The sequence below is a fragment of the Leucoraja erinacea genome, chromosome 35 (assembly GCF_028641065.1).
Source record: "Leucoraja erinacea ecotype New England chromosome 35, Leri_hhj_1, whole genome shotgun sequence".
NCBI classification, from domain to species: domain Eukaryota; kingdom Metazoa; phylum Chordata; class Chondrichthyes; order Rajiformes; family Rajidae; genus Leucoraja; species Leucoraja erinaceus.
The window spans coordinates 9802615-9813181 of record NC_073411.1 but is presented as its reverse complement, the minus strand read 5'-3'; positions in this window follow the sequence as shown (position 1 = coordinate 9813181).

The following is a 10567-nucleotide window of genomic DNA, read 5'->3' as shown; positions in this document are numbered from 1 at the left end:
ACTGTTGGACTCTCTTTCCCAACTCACATGAGAAATTCCCTGCCTCCCAGAGCAAACCCACCTTAGAAAACATTGTTGCTAACTCGTGTTCCTTGGGCCTCACCTATTTGTGTTTTCACTCTGGCATTTGGGACCGATTTAAGTTGAGCCACGGCCAAGAAATGGTTGGCTTCCTCAGCTGTGTTATCTGGCAGAAAGATTGGCCCAAGTTTTTGGAGTTGGAATAATTGTAAGACAATCAGTGTTTGCTGTAAATAAAATAAATTGGATACGGAACCTGCCAGTGCACATGCATAGTCAAAGACCGGGAGGGCTGGGTGAGCTAACTCTCCTCTACAGGAAGCTCTGCAGAGACGCAGCGAGAGAATGGATGGAGAGCACGAAAGGCAGCAAGTTGAGGGGGGGGGGCAGTTTAAGGGGTGGGTGGTGTGGGGGAGGAGGCCTGTTGCCATGTGCAGAGGCAGGCAGTAGAAGCAGTAAGTAGCAACTTTGGTAAGTAGGACTGTTTGGATAACATTTATAACATTGTCAGCACCAAAACGGGGCAACACTTGTCTGCTGCCCAGGCGAGGTCTGCTGACTGATTTTACCGGGTTGTACGCAAAAACAAAGCATTTCCCTGTACCACGGTACATGTGATGATAAAGTATCATTGAGTCATTGAATTGGGAGGGCGATCAGCTGCAAGAAGGGCAGCCACCAGCGACCTCACTGACCGACCGAGTCCGCGCCGAGCAACATCACTCTGTACACTAACACAATCCTACAGACAAAGGACAAGGTTCTCAATCTTAATGGATTTGAAATGCCCTTTAAATCTTGGTTTGGCACTGTACTATTGCACAGCACCAACAAATGTGTCATTGGATTAACTCCAGCAGAGCCCCATCTCTTTTGATCATGACTACACATGTACGTTACAGATAGTGCACGGAAACAGACCCTTCGGCCCGCTAAGTCCGCACTATCCAGAGATTCCCGCACGCCATCCAACACACGTGGGACAATTTACAATTTACAGAAGCCAATTGACATACAAACCTGCACGTCTTTGGAGTGGGGGAGGAAACCAGAGTACCTGGAGAAAACCCACGTGGTCCCAGGGTGAACGTACAGACAGCACTCGTAGTCAGGATCGAACCCGGATATCTGGCGCTGTAATGTGGCAACTCCACCGCTGTGCCTCCCCTTAATCCCACCTGCCAACCCCCCTTCAAATTCCCCTGCCACTAAACTACAATAAGAGCATTTACCGTGGACAAATCAACTAACCAGATGAGTTAACAATGCCCTTTTCACTGTCTGTTTAGAGTACAGCATAGGTTATATTCCAATTCAATGAAATATATCTTGGCTCAATATAATAGTATAGTGGTAGACCAAGATTTAAGGGGTATTTCAAATCCATTAGGATTAAGAACTTTGTGTTAGTATCATCGTTATTTATGTCATTAACTTTTTTGACCCTCAATTAGGACATAAATAATGATTATACTAACACAAAGTTCTTAATCCTAATGGATTTGAAATAACCCTTAAATTGAGGTTTACCACTACTATTGCAGAGAGCCAAGATATATTTCATTGGGTTTATTCAAGTAGGCCGGCACGGTGGCACAGCGGCAATGCTACTGAGACCTGTGTTCGATCCTAACAATTGGTACTGTCTGTACGGAGTTTGCACGTTCCCCCCGTGACCTGCGTAGGTTTTCTCCAAGATCTTCAGTCTCCTCCCACACTCCAAAGACATACAGGTTTGTAAGTTAATTGGCTTGGTATAAATGTAACATTTGTCCCTAGTGTGTGTTGGATAGAGTTAATGTGTGGTGTGCCAAAGGGCCTGTTTCCATGCTGTATCTCTAACTTACTTACTTACTGCCTATTATGCCTTATGTAGGGCAGCAACGAAAGTCCTCCACTCAGCAGTGTTGATTCCTTCAGTTGCTGTTTCCGTAACGTTTGTTTCACGAGACAGGGTTGTTAGCCCTGTGCTCAACCTCCAACCTGGAGGACCAGTGGACCGCTCTTCGTCTCGCCTCTACCCTTCGACCTGTCCAGCATGGGAGACCCTAACAGGAGACGAATCTCCTGCTGGCATAGCTCTAGGGGTCACTGAGACACACACGCTCCCCGACCACGACAAGGTTGCAATCCAACGGGGAGTATCTCTAAACTAAACTAACAGTAAGGCCTCTTCTCCTCTCATGATCATCCTAATCCTGTCTCCTAATCTGAGGAAAGACATTCTTGCCATAGAGGGAGTACAGAGAAAGTTCACCAGACTGATTCCTGGCATGTCATATGAAGAAAGACTGGATAGACTCGGCTTGTACTCGCTAGAATTTAGAAGATTGAGGGGGGATCTTATAGAAACTTACAAAATTCTTAAGGGGTTGGACAGGCTAGATGCAGGAAGATTGTTCCCGATGTTGGGGAAGTCCAGAACAAAGGGTCACAGTTTAAGGATAAGGGGGAAATCCTTTAGGACCGAGATGAGAAAAACATTTTTCACACAGAGGGTGGTGAATCTGTGGAATTCTCTGCCACAGAGAGTAGTTGAGGCCACAGTTCATTGACTATATTTAAGAGGGAGTTAGATGTGGCCCTCTATGGGAAGAATGTCTTTCCTCAGATTAGGAGACCAGGGGGTATGGAGAGAAGACAGGTACAGGATACTGAGTTGGATGATCAGCCATGATCATATTGAATGGCGGTGCAGGCTCGAAGGGCCAAATGGCCTACCCCTGCACCTACTTTCTATGTTTCTATGATGTCTCCGGATATACTGTAAACAGTGATACAAGATTGTCACTTTAATACATATTCTTCCGTGTTTTAATTCGTAAACAACGAAGGGCATCATAATAAATATCCCCAGTTTACCAGCTCCCTTTAGCATAATCTTCATTGTGCTTCCTTGTTGTGTGGGGACCTCAGAGCAGTAATACCGACACTTTGCATCTGTGGTTTGGTTTGCTCAGTATACATTAGTTCATCTTGATTCATCATCCATTAAATTATTCCCTTACACAAATGGTACCATTTAGAGAAACAATTTAATTCAAATGCAGAGGCTGGTTTCCGAGATAAAGGAATCTGTAATTGTATTAAATTACTTCTTAGAAGAAGGGGAGCAATTGAGAGGTGAAAGCAGCTCTTATTAGCCGAGGCATCTTGCGTTAGAACATAGAAGAGTACGGCAAGAATTTCTGAACATTATGCCAAGACCATTACTTAGCTACCTGCACATAACTCTCCATTCCCTGCATATCCATCTGCCTATCCAATAGTCTCTTAAATGCCCACTAATGTATCTACTTCAACCAACACCCTTGGGAGAGCATTCCAGGCATTTGCTTCGTTGGTCAGCATGGACTCAGTGGGCTGAAGGGCCTGTTTCCGCGCTCTATCCCTTAACTAAACTAAACTTCCCTATTCCAAAGCTCTGCTGCCAACATAAACTTCAGACCATTGCCAGGCATATCCAATACCAAGTACAGACAGACCGTGTATTATCACTAACTAGCATGCACTCACAACTTGCCAACCCCTCTGTCGTACAGGAAAATTCTCAACCTTGTATTCAAAGCTATCCACGCTCTCACTCCATGCTGCCTCTGCAACCACCTCCAGCCCCGCGACTTCTCATGATTCCTGTCATCTTGTTGATCCTCAAATATATTCGTTGCTCCAGTCTTTAGTTGCCAAGACTCTGGATTCTGGAATTCGCTGACCCGAAACCTGGGGCGGCATGGTGGCGCAGCGGTAGAGTTGCTGCCTTACATCGCCAGTAACCCGTGTTCGATCCTGACCAAGGGTACTGTCTGTATACATATATAAAGGCAGCATACACATATCATGTGTGTATATATTTTTTATAATGGTATATGGACACACTGATCTGTTCTGTAGTCGTGCCTACTATGTTCTGTTGTGCTGAAGCAAAGCAAGAATTTCATTGACCTAACAGGGACACATGACAATAAGCTCTCTTGAATCTTGAATCTTGTACAGAGTTTGTACGTTCTCCCTGTGACCTGCGTGGGTTTTCTCCGGGTGCTTCGGTTTCCTCCAGCACTCCAAAGATGTACAGGTTTGTAGGTTAATTAGCTTTGGGAAAATATTGTAAATCATGTGGAGGATAGAGCTAGAGTAGAGGGGTTGGCACGGACTCGGTGGGCTGAAGGGCCTGTTCCGCGCTGTATCTCTAAACACTCTATCTAACCACCCCACCAGCATGATATCATCCCTTAATTCAATTACCCAGAGTACAATAACACAGTAGGAGTCAGCACCTTCATGGGAATTAGGCTAAAATGTAAAATGTAACTAAAGCCGAGGGAACAGTCCTTTGGGGAATTCCTGCAGTTCTCTCATGCCTGGAGCTATAGCTATATCTTGCTAATTTGATTACATCCATAGCTGTGTCTTGCATCTATCCATCATCTCTCATTGTGCCCGAAAGATATGAGGGGAATAAATTAAATGACGTTGCTTTTGCAGCACAATTGGTGCCCGCTACTAAATAACATTGGCTTATTTTTTTCATCAGTTAAACTTGGCTCAGAGGACTGCTGAGTGGGTATTGGGATGAAAATAGATTGAGAGTTTATGCCAGCAACTGTTAGGCGTGAGTGCTTCCCAAAATGATAATTGGTGGTCCAAATAGAACAGTTGATGTGGGCCAATAATCTGCTTTATTTTACAACCACTCCATGCTAGCTTGTCTCGTAATTTAAGGTTTTATGGCTGCCCTGCGGTTGTAATGTGTTGGATTGAAATCCAGGAAGCATAATCTGTTGGAGTAAGAGTTCAAATCCCACCACTACCTTTTGAGTTTTTTGGAAATATAACCTGGCACCATTGGCACAGTAGGAATCTCATCCAATGCTTTTCACACTTATCTATTGCATCAGCTATTACCCAACCTCATCTATTGCATCCGCTGCTCTAGATGTCAGCAGATCTATATCGGTGAGACCAAGCGGAGTTTGGGCGATCGTTTCGCCGAACACCTCCGCTCGGTCCGCAATAACCAACCTGACCTCCCGGTGGCTCAGCACTTCAACTCCCCCTCCCACTCCGTATCCGACCTCTCTTTCCTGGGTCTCCTCCATGGCCAGAGCGAGCAACACCGGAAATTGGAGGAACAGCACTTCATATTCCGCTTGGGGAGTCTGCATCCTGGGGGCATGAACATTGAATGCTCCCAATTTTGTTAGTCCTTGCTGGAAGCTACCTCCCCTTCCTCAGCCCTCCTGCTGTCTCCTCCCATCCCCCAGCCTTCGAGCTCCTCCTCCTTTTTCCTTTCTTCTCCCCGCCCCCCCCACCCCCCATCAGTCTGAAGAAGGGTTCCGGCCCGAAACGTTGCCTATTTCCTTTGCTCCATAGATGCTGCTGCACCCGCTGAGTTTCTCCAGCTTTTTTGTGTACCTTCGATTTTCCAGCATCTGCAGTTCCTTCTTAAACAGGATAAATACACTTGCCAATCTTACCCGGTCAGGACTTATTTCGTCCCCAGTCCCACAAAATCAGGTTTGAGCCCTTGCTGGAAGCAAACCCTGGGGCGGAGTCAATAGAGGGAGAGATATGGAGATAGCCACAAAATGTGGGTGTCACTCAGTGGGTCGGGCAGCATCTCTGGAGAGAAGGAATAGGTGACGTTTTGGGTCGAGACCCTTCTTCAAAGATTTGTGGATCTCATTTGTGACTGTGTACATCATTCTCCCCTCTCTTGTACACAAGCATAAACCCTTGCACTCGCTATGTATTGTATTAGTCACTGGAGATCAGGAGCAGAATCCCATCTTGAGCTTAGTCTCCTTAATTACGGTCAACTTCCCACCAAACCTGCCATTAATATTCCCAAAGGTTGCCGATTTTCCAACCCACAGATCGCCACTTTGTTGATCTACGTTGCTCCTCTACAGGGTTATGAAGGGAAAGCCAGTAATTACAATAAACTTTGGCATCTCCCCATTGTCCACCATGTACATGGCCAGCCTACGCTTGTGTCTTGTCAACATTTCTTCCATTTAATAGTAGAATATATTGGTGGGGGTCACTTGGAAATGTAGGAAGAGGCATTAGCAGCATAAATATGTTGGGTAGCATGTTGCCTAGAATGGAAATATGGAGTCATAGAAATGTATAGCAGTGAATCAGGCCATTCAGCCAACTAGTCCATTCTAACCAACGTCCTTTCCTGTATTTGGCAAGTATCCCTCAAACCCTTATCTTTGTACATGTCAAATGAATTTAAACATAGCAATTCCATCTACCTCCACCACTTCCTCTATCAGTTTGTTCCACAAACCGACCAACGTCCAAAACCTGCCCCCTTTAAATCATTCTCCTCTCACCTTAAACCTAAGTCCTGCAGTTTCAGACTCCCCTGTCCAATGTCCTCCGTGGGGTAGAGGTGAATTTAATAGCATCCTAGTCTATGGGAGGACCATTCAGAAGTCTGATAATGGAGAACCTTTTCCTGAGTCTACTAGTTTATGGTCCTTCTGCTGGGTGTGAGCGGGGAGATGAAGGTATGACTGGGCTGAGACAAGTCTTTGATTATGCTGTCTGTCTGAAGTGTCTGATCTGTGTGATGGACTGGGCAACATCTGCAGCTCTCTGCAATTTCTTATGATCTTGGGCAGAGCTGTTCCTCATCCAAACAGCATGATTTGTTGAATACTGAATATCAAATGCTAGAAATCTGAATTTCAAACAGAAAATACTGGGGTAGATCAGAATGCATCGGTGAAAGAGATACAGAGTTATGCTTGAAGTCCAAGGCCCCTTGCCAAAGGTGAGTGTCTTTGGACTGAATTATTATTGGGTGGCACATTGGTGCAGCGGTAGTGTTGCTGCCTTGCAGCGCCAGAGACCCGGGTTCGATCCTGACTACGGTGCTTGTCTGTACGGAATTTGTACATTCTCCCCGTGATGTGTGTGTGTGTTTCCTCTGGTGGCTCCAGTTTCCTCCCACACTCCAAAGACGAGGAGGTTTGTAGGTTAATTGGCTTGGTGTAAAATTGTGCCCAGTGTGTGTAGGATAGTGTCAGTGTGTGGGGATTGCTACTTGATGGGCCACAAGGCCTGTTTCCTTGCTGTATCTCTAAACCAAATTACCTCTGCTTCTCCGAATGGTCACTGGATCATTGAACGGAAACATTAACACTGTGCAAATTCTCTCGATGTTTTCTTTTTATATTTCAGTTTTCAAGCCTCCTCAGTTCTTTGCCTTTGTAACGGCTTGATGTCTATTTATTTTATCAAGTTTCTTCTCCTGACTGTAAAGTAATATTGGAATAATTCTCTGCTTTAAAGGTCCTATTGTTATTCTTAATTGGATTCTGGCAAACAGCTCCCCAAGCTTTACCCATCCATCCATGTGCTCATGTCAAAGATTTCAACACACTGCATTCCCCACCCACTACAGCAACTAACTGGGGCTATTGTGTTTCTATACGAGGAGCGTTTTGCTTAGCTGTATGCAAAAACTGTGTTTCACTGCACCTGGTACATGTGACAATAAAGAGACCCCTGATCATTGACCATTGAGAGATAAACTATTTCCATTGATTGGGTCGAACATTGAGAAATGCAACCCCTACAGGTTCTCTGAAGAAGGGATCCAAACCAAAATGTCCTCCAGAGATGGTAGACAAAATTGCTGGGGAAACTCAGCGGGTGCAGCAGCATCTATGGAGCGAAGGAAATAGGCAACGTTTCGGGCCGAAACCCTTCTTCAGACTGTCTGACCTTCCGAGTTACTCCAGCACTTAGTAATCCAGCATCTGCTGTTTCTCCTTTCTCCCCATGTCACTCTGCCCCATTTATGTGTAGCCCATTGATAGTAGCAAGCCTTTGAGAGGCGGTCAGTTTGGTTTTTAGTTCAGAGATACAGAGTGGAAATAGGTCCTTCGGCCCATCGAGTCTGCACTGACCAATGACACATTAACACTATCCCACACACACACACAAGGGACAATTTACATTTATACCAAGCCAATTAATCTACAACCCTGTACGTCTTTGGAGTGTGGGAGGGATCTGAAGATCTTGGAGAAAATGCAAGCAGGTCATGGGGAGAACGTACAAAAAAGCACCCGCAGTCAGGATCGAACCTGGGTCTGTGGCGCTGTAAGGCAGTAGCTCTATCGGTACGTCACGTGTCGCCCTGTATTTCCTACAAATGTGTAATATTACAAGCCAGGTCAATTATAAGTTCATAATTAATAGGAGCAGAATTAGGCCAATGGAGGGTTCAGCCCATCAAGTTTACTCTGCCATTCAATCATGGCTGATCTACAGTAGCTCTTGTTCCCAACCCCATTCTCCTGCATTCTCCCCATAACATCTGACACCTGTACTAATCAAGAATCTATCTATCTCTGCCTTAAAAATATCAACTGACGACCTCCACAGCCTTATGTGGCAACGAATTCCACAGATTTGCCACCATCTGACTAAAGCGATTCCTCCTCATCTTCCTAAAGGAACGACTTTTAATTCTGAGGCTACGACCTCTGGTCCTAGGCTCTCCCACTAGTGGAGAGATCCTCTCCACATCCACCCTATCCAGGTCTTTCACTATTGGTTACGTTTCAATTAAGTTCCTGCCCTTCATCCTTCTGAAATCCAATGAATATAGGCCCAGTTGCTCTGTAATCCCTTTTCGTCTCCCCGCCACCCCCCATCAGTCTGAAGAAGGGTTTCGGCCCGAAACGTTGCCTACTTCCTTCGCTCCATAGATGCTGCTGCACCCGCTGAGTTTCTCCAGCATTTTTGTGTACCTTCCTTAATCATGAATTGCCTTTCCGCTAACTGGTTAACACGCAACAAAAGCTTTTCACTGTACCTCGGTGCACGTGACAATAAACTAAACCGACTGAACTAAACTGTGTCTGAAGAAGAGTCTCAACCTGAAACGTCACCCATTCCTTCTCTGCAGAGATGTTGCCTGTCCCGCTGAGTTACGACAGCATTTTTTGTCTATCTTCGGTCTAAACCAGCTCTGCAGATCCTTCCTATGCTGAACTGTGTTGGTTATAGGAACTTGCTGTGAACAAACTGGATGTCATATTTCTGTGATTACAACAGTGACCTCTTTTCAGAAGTACTTCCTTCCATGGTTGTAAAGCAAATTGAGGCATCCTGAGTTTGTGAAGGAAGGATCTACAGATGCTGGTTTACACTGAAGATAGACATAAAATACCAGAATAACTCAGTGGGACAGGCAGCATCTCTCAGCGGGACAGAAAAAGCCTGTCTCGCTGAGTTACTCCAGCATTTTGTGTCTAATAGTCCGAGTTTGTGAAAGTTGCAGTCTCCGTCCATTTATTTAAGTGCATGTTTTCTGTAGCACCACTTTTTGAGAGAGATGTTATTAACATTTTCAGCTAATTAACCCTCAGTGTCCATATCTATATCATTGCTTGAAGCCTCCTCTTGAGATACAGTCATGATTAAAATAATGGCAGTTGTACAGGAAGGCTTTTTGAGACACCACTTTAAATGTAAATTTCTTTTTACAGTATTCAGTGGTTTTTGAAAGAACAAAAGGTGTCAACATAATATGTGTAAGAAAATAGCAGTCATTTAATGATCAGTTTGCAGACAGAATCCAGGCTGTGGGGGAACGGGAAGGATATGGGTAGAAAGGAACTGCAGATGTTGAGTTTCCTTTATTGCCATTCAAACTTATTAGTTTGAAGGAAATTGGGAACCTTGTAGTCATGACAGAAAATGAAGTAACAGAACACACAATGAACACAGTTTAACACAAACATCCATCACAGTGAATCTCCAGGCACCTCCTCACTGTGATGGAAGGCAAAAAGGCTCATCTCATCCTTGCTTGTTCTCCCTCTGCGTTCAGGCGATCCAGGTTTTCGATGTTGGGCCCCCTACACCGAAGATAGACACAAAATGTTGGAGTAACCTTAAAGGTATGGCCTCTAATCTTTGACATTTCTACCCTGGGAAGAAGGTTCTGATAGTCTACTCTATATCTATATCTCTCAAAATGTTATATATTTCTATCATGTCTCTGCAATCCAAGTCTGAGGAGGCCCCCAACCTGAAATGTCACCTATCGGTTCTCTCCAGAGATGCTGCTTGACCTGTTGAGTTACTCCAGCTTTTTGTGTCTATCTCAAGCTTGTTCACTCCTTCAATGGCCAGTAATGTTCCCCACCGCACCAACCCCGTCATCTTGTTCAACAACCGTAATCCTTGATTTATTGTAGGAATGAAGAACTGCAGATGCTGGTTCATGCACAAAAGGACACAAGGTGATGAAGTATCTCAGTGGGTCAGGCAGATTCTCTGCAGTCTGAAGAAGGGTCCCGACCTGAAACGTCACCTAGCCATGTTCTCCAGAGATGCTGCCTGGCCTGCCGAGTTACTCCTTCACTTTGGAACCTTGACTTATTGATTAGCCTGCACCTCTCATTGATGAATAATTTGTTATATTTTACCCAATCCCCAATCAGTCACTTGTTGAGTCGCCCCTAATTTCTCATTCATTAACGGCCCCAACGTCTTACCCGTTGAACAGCTCCCC